The sequence below is a fragment of the Lepisosteus platostomus genome, chromosome 10 (assembly GCF_059453375.1).
Source record: "Lepisosteus platostomus isolate fLepPlt1 chromosome 10, fLepPlt1.hap1, whole genome shotgun sequence".
Classification (NCBI taxonomy): Eukaryota; Metazoa; Chordata; class Actinopteri; order Semionotiformes; family Lepisosteidae; genus Lepisosteus; species Lepisosteus platostomus.
This window is the reverse complement of record NC_142620.1, coordinates 5,574,635-5,594,424: the sequence shown is the minus strand read 5'-3', so window position 1 is coordinate 5,594,424 and position 19,790 is coordinate 5,574,635. Positions and strand designations below refer to the sequence as shown.

Here is a 19,790-nt window from a genome sequence, read left to right as displayed (position 1 = left end):
TTTATTCACAGATTTAGATTGAAAACCGAATGTCTAGAGCTTTTCTATAGTATTTCTTATCACAGTTAAATGTGACATTAAATGTACAGTATTTCGGGAACTTTACACTTGGCAATGCAGATCTGATCCATTCTGTAGTAAAAACGTAACAGGCTATGAATATTCCCGAATGAAAAGAGAGTTTCAACTGCACAAGCTAAATTAAAACATTTTATGGACACAGATACCTTCACTGTTATCAGGCTCTCCATTGCAAGCTGTTTTTTAAGACAGTCAAAGCTTCTTCAGTGTTGCAAATAAACACGTTTTTTAAAGCAAAGTCACATAGCACAACCACCTTCCAAAGATTCTTTGCCTGCTGCTTGTTACGTTTGATTAAACATTGGATTAATTTATTGGTGGGAAAGAAGGCATCAGACAGACCAAATACAAAAATGAAAAAAATACTCTTAATGATGGGTTTACCCAATTTGGAAATATTGTTTTTTTTTTTTTAATTGTCTCTTTTCTAAGCTGTACAATACATGTTTTATGGCAAATCAGTGCCGACATCTCAGGGTTAACCTAATCACAACTCCTGCAATCTACACTTTAGCTGTGTAGATTCCTCTTCTCCACTTGCAAGGGACTGCGAATTCAAAGACACAAAACATAAAGAAAAGTCCCGAGTTTTTTTTGTGATAAGGAGACAATGATTAATTAATTTACCATCCGATATAAATGGAGGTGGGTAAAATATTCTCACTCAGGTCATGAAGCAAATCTGTCCGTGCCCATTAAAGCAGTGTCTGTTCAAACCTCTCTTATCAATGACTTGTTCTGTGTGTCCGTTAGCACTAACCACAATTTGTGACAGGCCACGAGTCAGCTCTCAGTCATGGCTCTTGATGGATATAAAAAGCTTCAAATAAAGGTACAGTAGGTCCTGCCCTGTTTAAGCCTTGCTGACATGCAAACAGAAAACAGCTGGGACCGCCCAAGGACCCCTTTTACAGCCCTCCAGCAGCAGAGGGGAAATGGTTAAAGGCAGCGCCTTATTAATTATACATTGCTGAGAGGATTATGAATTTAGACGGCATTTACAAGCCTGCAATCAAGGAGCAGCCAAGTGGTTAAACACCGTACGATTTCATAAGCTGTATGCTGTTTTGTTTTTTTTTGCCTTGAGACATGAAAAGGAGGAAAGAGACAACTGGTACCACCACAAACAGAAATTCTGTGACCGATAAGGTCTGTATTTAAATACGGTTTAATGTCTGAAACGTGGTTCTGTCCAACGTAAAAGTGCAGAAGCTGGAGACTCCTGGCAGTCTCTAAGATAAATGTCTACATTTTCACAAGCTTTAATTGTTCTGTTTTGACCAGTGGGCCTGTCTGTAAAATAAATTTAAAAAATCTTAATAAAATAATGTACTGAATGGAGTATTTTTCAACCTATATTTAGGTGTATTTTCTAAAAATGTCTCAAACTTGCCTGTTCTTATACCATTTATAGGTATAACTTTCTAAAATTATATTGTAAAAAGTCTGTGTAGTTTCATTTACTGCTGTGTTCCAGAATACAGTTTCCTCGCTCAATCCTCTCTTAAAAAGACCAGCTGCCTCGTCCACATGGCCAGACAACCACTCTCAAAACAAGCAGGTTAAGGCCAGACATTTAGGTTAATTGGTCTTCCTTTCTTGAGATTGTATTTCTGGGATTATCAGAACCGACTGATTGCCATACCTCTTTCTTGGATGTTAAGATACAATCTTAACATTTCATTTACATGGACACGTGAGACACCTGTTTGATTCACTCTTCTGGGGGTTCCAGATTTCTCATCTACATGGATGAGGGGCTTCACCCTGAAATCAAATGTGATAACGTCAAAAATATCATGAAAGACGCTTTCTCCAATGTATGATCATGTTTTTTCTGTATCTTTAGAAAACCTTATAAAACATACTTGAAAGAATAGTAACATTCATGACTTTAAACAAGGAAGACGTTTAGCTGAAGGACTCATTGTCTTTCATTAAATAGTGGCCTGGATAATGTACAACAGCCTTTGTACTGTCGCTTCTCATCTGTCAGCATAACAAGCTTTCCTTCTCTCCATTTCTGTATACTTAAAGGACCACCAATTTCATCTTGTAAACCTCATAAATAATGACCTAATGAATAGTTCTTGTATGTTTTCACCCTTGACTAAAACTGATTATTAACCTTATTGTTGATCTTGTCATGATCAACTAAGAGAAATAATGCAGGCTTGTTAATGACAATATGGACTCATCCGGGCTTTGTTCATATCCACTGCCACCCAGATGGCTCCTAGTCACCCTGCTCCATCCTTAAGTCTCCCCTGTGGAAATAAGAAGCAATAGTTTCTCTTTAACAAGTAAGAATTGAAAAATTAAAGTTTCTTTTAGCTGTATGTACTGCTGCTGTTAGCTGTATGTACCGTCTTTTGAATGACGTAGGCTCCAGATTGCCAGTCCTTCCACATTGTGAGACAATCGTATTTTACTCCAGTATTTTTCTGACAGGAGTCACTGTGTTACAAATATTAGTAGCATTTAGATCAAATGTCTGTCAGAACTATGCTATTATATTGTGCAGTAGTAACTGCTGTACAACTGTGGGTAACTGCAGTGAGATAGAAGTGGGAACAGCAGTGCAATTATGCAGTGATACAAATACCTCAAAGCATTTCTAACTGCAGATTTATTCTACAAATGGATTGCGCCTAAGAGCAAGAACGCCCTCTTGCAGTCCTTCCTCAGCTTTGTTTGTAAGAACAGAAATGTCCCCTTTCTGCCCCATCTAGCAGTAGAGCACGTTTTGGGAGCAAAGCAGCTACTGACATAAAAGAATACAGAATTTATTCACCTTCTTCAGAAAACTTTCTTTATTATGCTTGTATGATGGAATCAAACGCAAACATTACTTTTATTTCTTTGATAGGCTTCAGATAAGTATTGCTCCCTTCCCAGAATGCAGTGTGGACCAGAATCCCACTGTACCCTCATCATTGTAGAAAGGGAAGCATTAAGACTTGTCTTTCCTTAATTGTGTATAACATGTAAAATGTTCCCAACTGTATAGGAAACAATGTTCTGTTAAGAGTATCCTGATGCTATCATAATTTCTTTGACATTAAGTCTGGAAGAGCGAGACACGCAAACACTACAAGGCCCTTTTGGCTGCAATAAGGCTTATTAACAGCCATCATGAAAGCGTCACTGGCAGCTGTTTTTAAAAGCAAGGGAAATCTGAACCACAATTGTGTTTTCCTTCAGTTTGTCTTACATCTTACAATATTTTGATCGAGTCCTATCACTGCCGTGAGTAACAAGTAAGAGCTGACACTAACATTTCTTCGAATGTTGTATAACAACATAGAGAGGGAAGCCACATGTTGTTTGAAATTATCGGGCATTTCTGTACAACTGAAAGAAATTGTGGCTTTGTTGGCCAGGCGCCAGCTCTGAACAGCTGTACTGCTATAGATTGGGCTCAGTGGCCCGTAGAGAAGACACACTCAGTGTACAAACTGACAGGAAAATCTCATAAATCTCGTAAAGCGAGGCAGAAGACCTACAGCCCATTCAAAAGAATGTCAGATTTACTGTGTCGCCCAGTTACTTTCTGTTTTCTCATGCTCCCCATTGCTGACAAAGAACTACCGAAATTCATTTATTTACAGAACACTCCCTACCGACATGAAAGTTACATGGCTCTTTTTAAGCACTGTTATCCATTCTTTCCAGGACTCTTTTGTCAAGCTGCGCAAATTGTGTGCCCACTTTTCTCTCTCATGTAGGATATGTTGCTGTCAGGAGCCCTGACTGTTTAAAGACCAGAAGCAGGTTAAATGTCCAAAGTGGAAACAAAACTAGAATACGCTGAGACATTCAGTAGCACTACCTTAATTCCCAAATCATGCAAGATCCAAAGACACAACAATTTTGGAATAAAACACAAGTGCAAAGTTTAATGATGTCTTAATGGATACACAATTGGTGTCATCTGATTACAAATTTCACCACAACTTTGTACACTTAATTTAGATTTACAGTATATATATATATTATCTTTTCACCAGGCTCTCCAATTCATTCCAAATCAGCTCCTGACAACCTCAATCTAAAATGGACCAGTTTAACAGCTGGAGACACACCTGGACCTGACCAGCCCCTGATACAATCACATACTTACATAATGACGTGCATCCTGGGAGTACATGTACTGTAGGATCATGCACACATGGCATAATATATAATATGAGTCAACAGTTAGATCCACAGAATAAGATTCAGACCTGGACCCACTCACCGACAGGAAATCACAAATGCAGTGCCAGGTTGAGCCTGGCGGGGACACTGAAGCTTTGAGCTCCTCGGGGCACGACTGGTCATTCTTGACCCCGCCCGTCGAAGATGATTAAACACTCGAATGAAAAAATGACACCGGGCTTAGTGTCTGCCCGGCCCCTCAGACCGATCTAAGCATCCCGCGCCGGGGTCACAGGTGTGGGCGGCCTGCTTTCTGGAAGTGGGTGTGAAGCTCCCTGTTGGCTGCGCTCGCAGCCCCAGCTCCTCGGGGAAGAGGCCTGCGGGGCAGCTGCTGGCGGCCCGGGCCTGGCTGCGCAGGACCAGGCAGTAATGAGGTGCAGCTGCAGCCCCTCCATCAGCAGCCACACATATAATGGGCTTAAGCACCTGTCAGGAAACCAGCCCTTTAATGAGTGCATTATTAATCTCGAGCATGAAATATAAGAAAAGCAACTGCTATGAGAAGTATATCGGTTCCACGATTATATAAGCCTGGCTTTAAACTGATCTACTTAAAACTCTGCTTCTGTTGTATTTGTTATTCTGGGTGCAATACCTCTTTCCCCTTGGTGCTGCTCAGATTTAGGACAGGAGACAGGGCATCTGATTCCGTGCACGCCCATGAAATGAAAGTGTGCTGCCCCCCCCCCCCCCCCCACAGGCCAGTGTGGGTCGCTTTAACATTATGTGCTGCAAAGTGTACTGCGCACAAATGAGGGCCCTGTGCAGAGCCCAACTTTTAGACTAGGAAAATCATTATTAGTACGAGAAGTCCAAACGCACAACATTAAATCACAGAAGGTGAACAGAAGGCTACAGTTCGGAAGCACAGAAATACACAGATCACCAAACTGGCAAACCCTGGCTTTGCTTTTTTCACTGGCCATCCATTTTTGTGTTCGGATCACTGCTCCCGAACCTGGGGTAAATTGAGATAAAATCAGACCACGACCATACTGTTATTACTCAGCTGAAATTCCGACCAGATATGAACACATTTACAGTGCCTTGCGAAAGTATTCGGCCCCCTTGAACTTTTCAACCTTTTGCCACATTTCAGGCTTCAAACATAAAGATATAAATTTTTTATTTTATGTGAAGAATCACCAACAAGTGGGACACAATTGTGAAGTGGAACGAAATCTATTGGATTTTTGAAACTTTTTTAACTAATAAAAAAATGAAAAGTGGGGCGTGCAAAATTATTCGGCCCCTTTACTTTCAGCGCAGCAAACTCACTCCAGAAGTTCAGCGAGGATCTCTGAATGATCCAATGTTGTCCTAAATGACTGATGGTGATAAATAGAATCCACCTGTGTGTAATCAAGTCTCTGTATAAATGCACCTGCTCTGTGATAGTCTCAAGGTTCTGTTGAAAGCGCAGAGAGCATCATGAAGACCAAGGAACACACCAGGCAGGTCCGTAATACTGTTGTGGAGAAGTTTAAAGCCGGATTTGGATACAAAAAGATTTCCCAAGCTTCAAACATCCCAAGGAGCACTGTGCAAGCGATCATCTTGAAATGGAAGGAGTATCAGACCACTGCAAATCTACCAAGACCTGGCCGTCCCTCTAAACTTTCAGCTCAGACAAGGAGAAGACTGATCAGAGATGCAGCCAAGAGGCCCATGATCACTCTGGATGAACTGCAGAGAACTACAGCTGAGGTGGGAGAGTCTGTCCATAGGACAACAATCAGTCTTACACTGCACAAATCTGGCCTTTATGGAAGAGTGGCAAGAAGAAAGCCATTTCTCAAAGATATCCATAAAAAGTCTCGTCTAAAGTTTGCCACAAGCCACCTGGGAGACACCCCAAACATGTGGAAGAAGGTGCTCTGGTCAGATGAAACCAAAATCGAACTTTTTGGCCACAATGCAAAACGATATGTTTGACGTAAAAGCAACACAGCTCATCACCCTCAACACACCATCCCCACTGTCAAACATGGTGGTGGCAGCATCATGGTTTGGGCCTGCTTTTCTTCAGCAGGGACAGGGAAGATGGTTAAAATTGAGGGGACGATGGATGCAGCCAAATACAGGACCATTCTGGATGAAAACCTGTTGGACTCTGCAAAAGACCTGAAACTGGGACGGAGATTTATCTTCCAACAAGACAATGATCCCAAACATACAGCAAAATCTACAAAGGAATGGTTCACAAATAAACGTATCCAGGTGTTTGAATGGCCAAGTCAAAGTCCAGACCTGAATCCAATCGAGAATCTGTGGAAAGAGCTGAAAACTGCTGTTCACAAACGCTCTCCATCCAACCTCACTGAGCTCGAGCTGTTTTGCAAGGAAGAATGGGCAAGAATTTCAGTCTCTCGATGTGCAAAACTGATAGAGACATACCCCAAGCGACTTGCAGCTGTAATCGCAGCAAAAGGTGGCTCTACAAAGTATTAACGCAAGGGGGCCGAATAATTTTGCACGCCCCACTTTTCATTTTTTTATTAGTTAAAAAAGTTTCAAAAATCCAATAGATTTCGTTCCACTTCACAATTGTGTCCCACTTGTTGGTGATTCTTCACATAAAATAAAAAATTTATATCTTTATGTTTGAAGCCTGAAATGTGGCAAAAGGTTGAAAAGTTCAAGGGGGCCGAATACTTTCGCAAGGCACTGTAGCTGTGTTACTCTTTAACGACCATGTGTACTGTGATCAGTTCATACAGAGGTTACAATTTGAGGTTCACCCAGCTGGAAATGCCATTGACGTAAGCACCCCAACATAACTGACATCTTCTCATGCCTCGCTATCTGATACGTGGGTCCACGTTTAAGAAAAGCTTATTCGCAACAGAACTGTATTTTAAGCGTGGCTGTATCTGTCACAATTGAAACATATCTGCCTGTAAGGAAAAGACATATCACATTATGTGTTTGACCTTGAATGGTGTTCAGAGAAGCATGTTGTGCTTTAAAGCCAGCGCTGGAAGATGGGACCCTTCAATGTTTAGAAATATGCAATTTGTACCGAGGCTCTGTGTTTTCCCTGGAACTCCACTATATCATTTGCCAAAATGGTATTTCAGTTACCTACGTGACCACGTTCTGTCATGAGCCTGCACTGCAGAAAAGTAGTATCATATAATTTATTATATGATAGTGTGATTACAGTAACTGATAAATGTAAATTTCTTTTTTGTGTCAGTAAATGCAATGGACAAATTTAAACTGAAGTTGCATGTGAAAATTTTTTTTCAACTTGGGGAATGTCTCCTTAATTTTCCTGTGGAGAGGAAATGTGTGAATATATGTACTAAAAAATTAGAGAAGCTGCATATTTTGAGACAAAATTACATCAACTGAAAGAATTTGCTTTTTAGCAGGGATACAATCAATATGAAATCTAAGTAGCTAAAGTGAAACCTGTTGAAGGCAATTCTAAGATTATGCACAGTGTTGATAAATTATTAGCACAGAATACAATTTCCAAAAGATTACATGATTCTCATCATTTAATCTTCTGAGTGCCCTGAATTAACGAGAAGAAAAGATTAAGACAAATAATCCTGGCAAAAAGCAAGTGGAATGATTGCAACACAAGGTATTTTTTTTCCAGAAGTAGAACAGGCTCTGAGTAATAAAATAAAAGCCTCAAAATAATAGTAATACATGAGTAATAAAATAAAAGCTATTTTAAATGTGCATATGTATACATATACTGAATGTAACTTAGATTTAAGATTTATTTATTTTCAAGTTTCTATTGCAGCACATTTGCTGAAAAATATTAGGAAAACGAGGTGAAAATACAACACTGCTGACACTGTTGTGTTATTGACATAGCCAAACTTTCTTGGCACAAAACTGTGATCAATAGTGGCTATCTTATCACTGCATAACAGAGGAACATCATAACATGTGTTTAAATATAGAAGATGAATTATAGTGTGTATACACAGTATATTTTGTGTGCATGTTTATATCTAGCTACATTTTTTCTCATTGAATGTTTGACTCTGTGTTCCCAGCTGCACCCACCTTTGTTAAAAGGATTCGATGTTTTATTTTAAGGTGCACTGCATTGGATAGGGGTTAGCAAGCAGATCTGTATGTTCTGACTCCAGAACTCCTGCCCACTGCCTCCTCAAGCACCAGTCTCTGTCCCAGTCTTCTGTTCCAGCACTCCTATCTTCTAAAAACATGTGCTCATTATTAAGCCCCTTTCACATTATAGCCTTCAGCGGCAAGAGATCTTAATTGAAATCAGCATGGAAATGACCACATGCCTGATGCTTTACTCTGGTCAAACGCCTCAATTCACATTTTCCATTTGCCATTAACAGAGGACCATATCTTCCAGAAAAAAATAAATAAATGGGGATTTTTTTTAAACGTTTTGCACCAGAGCAAGCACTGCTCTTGATTTCCTGACAGTAATTATAAATGTTTGAAGTTGCTAATAAAGCTGAAGACAGAATAGGTGTGAAACACCAAGATAAAATTAATATGTTTTTCACAGGATTTGGTGATTTTAAATTGAAGTGGACTATTTCAAATATGTAATTGTTTTACTGCCTGGATCCCAAACAATATACTTCCAGACACATTTAATTTGCAAGAATTTGTTGAGTCCGTTCTTTTAAGAATCGTTTTAAATTTTACCCACAACAGTATTTTTATTCCACCACTCTTAAATAATATTCCACGCTTTCCAAGTGTCACTTACCCCTAGAGAAAATGTGTTTATTGCGCATTTTCAATGTGTATGCAAAATCACATTTAATGGGAAAAAAACAACATTTTTTTTTTCCAATTCAGAATTTGGAGAGAGAGAAACAAAATCTCAAAAGAATAATAATCCTACATCAGTCTGCATGAATACCAGCCTGGACAAGGTCAAGTGCTGAATTCAGACAACACTGTCTGAGAACATACAGTACATGTATTTGCAAGCCACTCAGAAAAAAGCTCTTTTGTGAGCCCTTGGTTATGAACGGTTGCTATGAAGCATTTAACCGCCGTATACTAATGTGTAGAATATTAATCCTTTTTGTTTGCATAATAAATTAGGCTATTTAGTCTCCTCTCAGCTGTGCATTTCATGCTTGACAGCAAAACACAAAGCCATAGAAATTGTGAAGAAGGCAGTGCAGCTACATATACTGAACACATGACAAACTGCCTTGCTACCTGATTTTATAAAGGTGAAGAAAAGATTGAATTGGCAAGGGAGAAATCACTCTACCTCCAAACACTTTGTTTTAATTATAGGCCTACTTCAGAGAAAATAAGCATTCATGTGCTGCTGAATATTGAGTATGTGTGTTATGCTGAAAGGACTGATGTTTTGGTTCATTTCTGTCAAAAGAACAGCTGGGTTGCTTCTATTTCTCAAATTAGATTCCCCTTAAGCAATGCATCGACAAAGTAAACTATGCATTTACAAAATCCAGAATGCATTCATTAATTTATTATAAAAATATTCTTAAGAAGCTATTGGGGACCACAGGGGATGTGCTGTGGATTTTGAATAGCTCTAAGAGGGACGGGGAGGAACCTGATTCATAATGTCCCCATTGTGTTTTAAAGGTAATCGGAAGATGGAGGATGTTTCATTTTTCACCAATTTGCGAATTTAAATGAGTGCATAGTAACTAAAATTGTCATAAATAAGTCATTTTACAAGCAAGTTATTCAGGACATTTGTAATGAGAAATGACATTTCCATAGATAAATAGCTTTCTGAAATTCAAGTTTCAAGATGGTGAGTCTCTGCGATTGGTGGAGTGACGTTTGTGTTACTACGCAAGACGTTTTACATTTTAGTCACCCTTTCATAACATCCAAAAATTTCCAGACACTTACTGGCTATCCATTTCTCTGTGCTTCTAACGCAATTATCAATAAAGTTTTCACATTACTCAAATTCAGTTGCTAGAAAGTTATTAACTAAAACGTATTTTCATTTCCTAAAAACGACACCTCTCATATGCACAAATACGCCCGACAAAGCTGTACAGAGAAGTTTGATACACAGTTGCGATATTAACCGGATGTCAGCAGTTGGCTTGTGTTACCTTTCATCAGAGTGGTCTTCTCTTTGCAGTTTACGCTGTATGTCTTGTCTTCGTCTTCATTTCGATGGGGGTTTCGCTTCTCCGCAGGCAGGAGTCGTATTGGCTAGTGCTACTTGTTTCTGCCCTGCGCTGAAACTTCGGCATTCTGCGGATCAGCCTCCATCCTCCCCCGACTTCACTAGCCTGGAGGCAACCAAGAGGGGGTTTCTAACTGAGGACTACAAGACAATTACCTATAGAATGCTTCTGAGGCAAATGGGCTCTGTCGGGGGAAAGCAGTTTTCTCTCTCACTGCACAATTTCACTTCAAACAGCTTCAGTCACAAGCCGAGCCTGAGATTCCATTTTCTAAATGTAAAAATAGATATAATATCAGGGATTCGTCAATTAGCAAGAATTATTCTACCTCACCCACCGTAACATGTAACGAAGAGCATAAGGCTCCTGAGATTGCGTGATTTCTCTTTTGAGCCGGTAGTCAAACTACTTTTTTCACTAGTCATTTCAGGAAAAGATTATAAAGCACCCTGCTCACATTAGGGTTTTTTTTTTAAGGAATCGTGCTTCTACAAGTGGAATCGATTCCATCATGATACGAAACTCAGTGCTAAAGTTTTTTTTCTTTCACAGTCGGCCACGTTTTTGTAATTGTTATCATTTTTTTTTTTCGAAAACTCCAAAAAGTTGAAAGTTAAGGATTTTCAGGCAAGTGTGTGAAAGTCTTTGACAGACATTTTGATTTGTTTTGCGAGAGGATAAAATAAAAGAGAACAGAAAGGAGATCGCCTCCATCGTCTCTTGTGTTTTGTCCAGCTGTCTTGTTCGAGTTTTACCTAAACCGCAGGGACATGTCACATTTATGATTACTGAGCACATTTTATCACTTTGTAAAAACTCAATTTTCATTGACAGAGACAAAGAGGTGACGGTGTGAGCAGGGCCAGTGACACGGCGCTACAGTGGGACTTCAGTGAGCAGAGGGGTGGGTTTGATAATTAGACATTGCACTCCTCAGTCATTCCTGAGGGTCAAAGAGACAGAATTATTTGGCTTGTGCTGACAGCAATTTCCCTAAGCCATGTGAGATGACATACCACAAGCTGTTACAAATGTGTGTGCTGGAGTGATCAGCCACGAGTCCTAGCCAGATTTCAATTCCCTGCAGTATTAAGAATATTGAAAGTGGCTACTAACTAGGGACTGATCTTTTAATTTGACTTTTTTCAAGGAGAGTCCCACATTTTGTTCAATTTGTAGCACTAGTTCACAGTTCCCACACAGCCTAATAATCACATCTGATTCCTTTTAAAAAAAGAACTAGATTATGTCTTCTGGTTGGTGGTCACATCATCATAACACATCAAAAGTGGCAAAAATTAATGATGGGGGAGGTCGTTCTTCATAATGCCTGGATCTGCTTGTGGTCCGTCTAAGGAGTTGCTTTTAAATATGTTTTTGTGTGTGTGTGTGCATAGAACCATTTTTAAATATATCAGGAACGATACAGGCACTGTGTCTAGTACAAATCACATTTCTACTGAACGGCAAGGCTCAAACAGACAATGAAATCTCTTTTGCAATAGAAGATGTGTTGGAAATACAGACATATTCAAAAGATGTGCATGTTCAAATCTTGCACAGCATCACAGAATTCATTCAGTACCACTGGGACCCTTCCTCCCAATGTACATGGAGCAGTTTTCCCAGAAACAGTTGTGCTCTAATGCAGCAGTGAGTTCAAAGCACCACAAGGCCCATATAATATGAGGCACCACCAATATTCTGGAAATCATGATGGCCCTATGAGAAACAGAGGCTATATACGTAATAATTCTGCACAAATTTGTATCACTCATCTCTATGTACATTGAAAATAAGGGAAACTAGGTTTTTGCCATACGAAAATAACTCAGACGACCCCAGAAAATGTTTAAAGAGAACAGGTCATTTTCATCCAATTTACAACACAGTCAACGTCCAGGTATTCTTCTGCTCCAGGAACCAGCAGTCGCCAACCAGAGTGTTTCCTTTAACTTCACGTTCCAGCACACCAACGCAAAGCTCATAATCATTCTAATCAAAGAAAATCACTGGCTATTTATTGTGCAGCTAGTAGCATGGTGCCGCCATCTTGTCTGAGCCTGCTGCTGTGGATGATGTCATAGGAAGACAGTGCCAGGGAGCCAATCACAGCACTTTACCAAGCGTCGACTTTTGAACTGCCAAGCAAGACCTGCCCACGTGTCATGTCTCATCGCAAGTTTCCTTGGAATTAAAAAGAATGTCATGTTCTTTTAGGAAGGTTTTTGTTTGTTCTCACTATTAATGTTTGTGCAAAAGTCTGCACAGTATGTCAGTAAGACTGCTTTGTTGCACCAGTTGTCCTGGTTTATAAAAGATAATAAAAAAGATCTTTGTGCCCAAAGTACAGGTTTTATTTTTTGTTATGCACACGTGTCCTTTATACTTACATAGTTTCCTTCCTGTGCCAATGCTTTGCCAGGATATTTGCTACAATACAGTATATTTAAGTTCAACCTCGTTATGACAAAATAATGGACACAAATATTTTATGTCCAACAGTATTATGCAATAGTCTTATCTTCTTGATGGGAGGTTACATCCAACACTTTAAATCATTTTTAATCTCATTGACATTTCCAGGTCTCCTGAAACAACTCCGTTTTAAAACCATATTCAATACTTAAAGGTGGTAAATAAAATTGAGTACAAAAGTAGTTATAGTTGTAAGCTATAAAAGTTATAAACGATGTGCAGAGACTTTGCTGTTGAAGTACAATGGTTACGTTAATAGTTGTGAGTCATGGATCCTAGTTAGTTGAAGGTGTTCATGATAGTTGCCTGTATACAGAGGTGTATAAAAGATAGACAACTGTACAAAGTAGAGACAGGTAATGGAGAGCTGATGTATAATTATGCTATTTATAAGACCTGGAGCTCAGTATGAAAGTGATGAATTAGCACCACACCTGTGTTTAATAGGCTTAATTAGCTAGTATAATTCCAGGTCTTTTCCAAGAAGAATGCTGGAAAAAGATACCGAGATAGCGGGTTGCTGTCTAAATGTGAATGGATGTTTAGGCTCCAGTATCTTCACTAAAAAAATTCAGAAAATAGAATAATGATGTGGATGTGCACTGCCAAAAAACTGACTAGCCCTTTATTAGTCTTTTGGCAGCACAGCACAGGCAATTAATTATCAGGAGTCTATATTCCTTACTGAATTCTACCTTACTTTACTTTGTTGAAGACAACTAGGAAACCGCTTCTGTGTTCAGGGTGATACATAAGACATTTTTGTTCCTCTAATGAAGTACCAGTTGTTGCATATACAGGTCCGTTAATTCACTAAGACAGATATACTACATAATTCTACACCAAGATGTTTAAGCCTTTTTTGTGAAATGAGAGAGAATAGTCAGAACTGACAGAAACAAAGACATCAGTCATTCATCTGAAAGAATGATAAGTCAAAATACATGGAAATGAAAAAAGTAAGAAGTTGGTGTGATAAAAAAAACCACTTAAATTACTCAGGCATCTTATGAAAAATAAATTGTCAGTATTTGAAAATTGGTTGCAGAAACTCCACGTGGAAAAAAACAACTTCAGCAGTCTGTAATGGTGGCAGGAGGAAATAAATTGCATGCTGACATTTCACTCAAGGAATGTTTCACTCAGAGTGCTGGAGTGATGAAAACAAGCTTTTCTGTCTTCAAAACCTGAAGCTTTTTGTTTTACCTTTGTCTCGGAGAACTACAGTCTCACAGCATGTAACCAAACAGCAGAAGGCTTTTTCTGACACTCTAAACTGAAATGTCAGGTGTGTAATCTTTTTCAAACGGTGCAGTTTATTAGAAGTATATTACAGAGCTCCAACTGCATTTAAAAAGTAACTTCTGGACAGAAGCAACTTTGGTAACCCCGTGAAGCACCTCCTAGTGTTCAACTGCTCAGACCTTACAAACTGGAGTTTTCGTATTTCTCTGTAACCCTTTGAATGTTTTCTGGTTTTGAGTTCTCTGAGATAATTATGATTTTTGTTTAATATGCCTATTTTTTTCCTAAAAATGAAATATGGTGTGCTATAAGTGGTCTGCTGTACCACATGCTTGTTTGCTAGAGCTATTATATTTAAAAGTACTCGTAACTCTTGTGTCAGTTTAGTAGAATGAACAAAAGAATACTTGAGACAATGTAAAAAACTAGGGCTTGGGCCTGGATAAAAATGAAATTCACCTGCTTATTAGGGGTTATTAACCTAGTACTTGCATAGTGGCTCTCAACTTGACGGGTTTGTTGGTCAACATTCAAATTTAATATGGGTCCAGTTAACATGCCACAGTTTTGCTGGAAACACATTTTTAATGAAAGGCACTCACAAGTGAAGTCAAAATCAATCAATTACTGTTTAAAATTCAAATTATTTTCCCAGAAATACAGCTGTGAACATGGGTTTCACTTGTTGCAGATAATTAGCCTCTCCTTTTCTCACTCTCCAGATTCATCATCTGTAAAAAAGAGCTGGCCTGATGAATAATTCCTCAATTGTCTTGTTACTCTTTGTTCAGACGGAAATGTACTGTACAGTAATTGTAGAAGGATAACTTTAAAACGCAGAAGTGAATTGAAAGTCTTTGCTCTGCTGCACCGTATTCTCAATTTAACTTGGATTACTTAAACTATACCTTACAGACATAAACAAAGACAAAGACAACTGGCTGCTGTGTGAAATCTGACTTCAGCATTAGTATGAGTAATAATAATAATAATAATAATAATAATAATAATAATAATAAATATTAGCTAACTACTCAATCTCAAAAATCATCTAAACCCAATCAAAGGAGCACATTTTAAAGTTAGATAAATACAGTCCAGCATATTGAAAGCAATCAGCAATTCGCCGTGTCTTGATTATATTATGCAGATGGCCTGCATGCAAACAGCAGGGCTCACCCTGCAATATGCACATTACTTAGAATTTCAGTTTCCAGTTCCAAACGCAATTTAAAAAAAATCAAATGATTTAAAGTTCAGAAATACTGGTTATTGCCAAAGAAAAAACAAACCAACATCGTGTTGAGGAGCCGATTAAAAAGGCCTCTTTAACATTCTTCCTCACTCCTCTGTGCTTGACAATCTTTTGCACAATCGTCTGCTAAAAAATGGATTGATTTCATTTGACTGTCTTACAGGAGTTGTGCTTCTGATTCATTTTATATTTCTTGAGATCAGTTGCACATTTGTTGTTTCAGGGGTTTCCTTAAAGTCTCTGCAAATGAAGTTCCACATTCAGTGGGAGCACAGACAGTTATAGTGCAGACATCACTGGATAGAGATTGAATGACAATATTAGCTGACTTTTTCCCTTATGTGTCACTGGGCTGGGTGGATCCGAGTCAGCGAGTCACATCTTAAAATACTAAAGATGAAAGCTCATGTGTTTCAGGATCTTTCTGCAGCTTTTTACTGTATTCGGTAGTTAGTCTAAAGATTTCATAAAAAAGTTGTGTCCTGGGACGTTTTCATTCTGTAGTGTCTTTGATTTGATGCACAAATGGGAGTAGCTTGGGACCTGAGCTTTTTCAGTTCCAGCCAGGGCTGGCTCTCTGTAAATCTCTGTAAAAACTCAGTAAAGCACCTTGCTGTTGCAACGCTAGTAATCAGCTGAGCCAGACTGATGAATAACTGGTGACATCATATTAACACGGCGTAAGAAAATAATTTCGAGTGGGTAACTGTGCCAGAATGTGTTGGCTGTAAAGGAACAGGTCAAGTTTTACTCCATGTTGAAAAGAAAAGAGACACAACGTTTTGGCTGTGGAGTCTTCTTCAAGTGACCCTGAAGGTGACAACTGAAGAAGACTCCACAGCCAAAACATTGTGTCTCTTTTCTTTTCCTTTCAGCGTGGAATAAGAAAATCATAACAGGCAATTGCAATAAAATCACATCTTAAAATACAAAAGACAAAAGATCAAAAGACCTCTCTGCAGCTTTTGTATGACATGTTACCCCATTCCACTAACTCTTTAACTTTTATACTAAAAATAAAAATTACCTGTATTCTGTAAAAAGTAGACATTTGTTGAAAGACATTCCTTAAAAGCGTAGTGTTCTCGGATGGTATCATTCTGTAGTGTCACTCTTGGCTAGTTTGTGAAGGAACTGAAGACCCTCCGGGTTTTAGTATTGACTTACTTTTCCACTGATGAAGCAGTGCACAGAACTGGTGATTCGCACCATGTAGTATCAGGAACAACTGTGGAGTTATGACAGAGATTATGTCTTGAAGGGACTACAGGATTTTGGCCATGTCACCTCACCTACACTGAAACCACGGACTTGCCAACAAAACCATGCACTAGAATAGACACCAGGCACATAGAGGCAACATTCTGCAACACTGGTCTGGATCTGTAAAGACTCCTTTCAAACTTATAAGAAAATAATAGCCATTCTTTTTCATTTTATGTTGAAAGAAACATCTAACACCTACGCTTTACCCTTTAACAGTCTGTTACAGATGTCCAGTCCTTGTGAATGCATTTGCTTTCTGTTTTACATTTCAAAAATCACCCCCAGTCAGTTCTGAGCTATTTCCCTTAGTTTCCATTCTTTTGAGTATTAGAATGGTTTAAATTAAGCCCTTAAGGATGTAATCAGCATTTTTTCCATATTCTACATAATTTTGGATAATCCATTTGAAAATTAGATTTGAGGTGGATTATGGTGATTCAACCAGAGTCTTTATTCCCCTGTACAAATTCGCCTGTCTAAAGACATGTTTTTGTAACAGATGCTGTGTCCACGAGGTAGAGGAAGGACACTGTGCGTTATTCTGAGAGTTTCAGGAGATTGTTGGCTACTTTTCCAAATCGCTGGGCTGAAGTCGGAGTCAAGGGACGAACGTAGGATGTCGAAGACCAGGGTTTCTGTCAGAGGGGGTTGAAGGCTAGAGATCCAAATCACGGGGCTGTAGTCGGAGTCGAGGGACGAAGAAAGATTATTCAAAGACCTGAGTAACAATCCAAAAGAGAAAATCTCTATAACAACGGCGAGGTAGGAGCTCCAGGGATAGAGGATTATACCGAGCGCAGACCTGAGGGAAATGAGGGTTTAAATATCCTGGAAGGTGGAGGGTTTGGTAATTAGTGTGGTGTCGTGATTGGATAATCGATCAGTGCGCTGGCGCTTGCTGGAATTACCCATAGCTGTGGTCGGGTTAGGGATAGGTCATTTATGGTTATAGGTGGACGTGACAGGTTTGCAGTGTTTCCTTAGAGAGAACGTACTGTAAGAAAGAACAGATGGAGGGAAGGTATTTGACCCATGTAGCCTGCTTGCCTGCTAGCAGCTCATTGATCCAAGGCTGTCATTCGGCCACTGAGTGCAGGAACCCAGGGATTCAGCTTCAACACAATTAGACAGGTGGTTGCAAATACCCACAACTCTTCGTGTGATCTGCTGAATCAAACAGATAGCAAATGTCTTTATACTCAATTTACCAAGGAGCTTGTTCAAGCCAAAACAAGAGAATGTATACACAGATGGAAACATACACATCCATCCAGTAGTACATGGAGGATTTACGGTCTTCCGTCGGTGTACGCTTCATGTAAATGTAATGCACAGTGTGTACAATGTATGAATGAGACTAAGTAGCCTATGCAACAGTAAACTTTAGTCAGCATTATTCTGTCTGTGAATGTACCCTTTAGTCATTGTACACCTTTGCGTGCCTGGACACTTTATTACTTTATTACTTGATGAAGATTTGAAAAGCTGTCGAGTGGAAGAGGTAGGCCCCAGCACTCACACAAGGCCCAGGGGACGGGCTGTTGTATTAAAACGCTATTATCTGGCTTGATATGTAGAGGGGGAACATAAATGTAAACGTGGTTAATCTCTATGACAAACACGATTACCGTTCCCGCTAGCCGAGGGTTTTAAGTCTTGTTTTAGCTCCTATTTTAACTCAAGGTCATCCGAACTAATCCCTCGGCTGCCGTTCACACGTGTTTCATAGCTCGCCACCCTCGCTAATATGAAAACGGTGGTACTGTACAGTAGGTGCGTTGGAATCAAATTATGTCCTGCAAAATGCTGCTAAATGTAAACCAAAATCTAACGCACATTGCCGGCTTCAAACACTATTAATGGTGCTCTAATTCCAAATGTAGTTGATCAAATCAACTCAAAGTATGCACAACTATTATTATTATTATTATTATTATTATTATTATTATTATTCATAATAATTGCACATAATTGTGTCATTTTCATTGGTGTCATTATTACAGAAGGAAAAGGTCTGTGAAAAAAGATATTTTTATAATGTTCTGAAGTTAACAGCCTTTTGTTTCGATATTATTATGTCCAAGGAGGAGACATACAGCAATTGCAGTTGATAGCAACATCTCCCCGTTGTATACATATTAAGGCTAAAAATTAAGTTGCTTGTTTTATTTTTTTAAAGATGCGGTAAAGACTGGGCTTGATTCGCTTTAAATATCTTTTCGAATCAATTACAATAATTATAAAATTCTCATAAATAAATTGTGTAGTTGTAAAGAAATAACTGACCTTTTTAAAAAAGCGTATTCAAATAATTTTATTTTGCATCAATACTTTTGCATGTGGAATTCTACATTACAGAAAATGGTCAATATTTTTGTGCACTGTGCCACTTTATAGCAACAAACACAAAGGTGCAAACAGGGGCAGCCTGCGCATTTTGTTAGTTGTGTTTTGCTGTCATCTAGTGGAAATGGATAAACCCAGTTCCAACAACCACTGTCATTTTCTGTGATGGACAACAAGCGTATAAAATAGGAGACAATTACGAACCTGTCCCACGACTCTCCGGCCTGTAATTATTTCCCGTGTTGTCGTGGCACAGTGCACTATTGTGTTGCATCATTGGCCTCCAGTGGAATACCAGTCTCTGGTCGACTCAATCAAACAAGTTTTTGTTCCTGTGTTTTCAAAGGTTTATGTTGAGGTGCAGCTACAGGAGATTATTTTTTGCAGAGGGTGGCACGGCGGTGTTCCCGAGTCCTGGTGTGCGACTCCAGACCGGGGCGCTTTCTGTGAGGAGTATACATGTTTTCCCCGGGACTGTGCAGGTTTTCACGGGGTGCTCCAGTTTCCTGCCTCTCGCAGTCCAAGGACCCGCTGTGCAGCTTAATTGGCGACTCTGAATCGTCCCCTGTGAGAGCGTGCCCTGCGTTGGACTAAGCGGTTATTGAAAATTGATCGTTGTGTATATCGATATATACATAATTTTCTCCCTTTGCATGTTAGCAGCTTTTGATATTTTTCTAGTAAAACGAGTTCAGAAGTTCATTTCAAACTTATCCAAAGTAAGCCTGTATTACACAAAATGACGGGTTTTATTTGTTAAGTTGCATGAA

At 39.1% G+C, this 19,790-nt stretch overlaps 1 long non-coding RNA gene across 2 annotated transcripts; it reads right to left on the bottom strand.

Annotated features, from left to right (window-relative positions):
• Positions 1–370: 370 nt before the first annotated feature.
• On the bottom strand, positions 371–11,017 carry LOC148653103 (uncharacterized). Of its 2 annotated transcripts, XR_015941595.1 has the most exons (3): positions 10,353–11,017; positions 4,322–5,239; positions 371–2,348 (listed from the first exon to the last, which is right to left on the bottom strand). It is a non-coding gene; the product is annotated as an uncharacterized LOC148653103 (long non-coding RNA). The 2 variants fall into 2 exon arrangements; XR_015941594.1 differs by lacking the exon at positions 10,353–11,017 and having other exon boundaries at positions 4,322–5,315.
• Between the last annotated feature and the right edge of the window lie 8,773 nt (positions 11,018–19,790).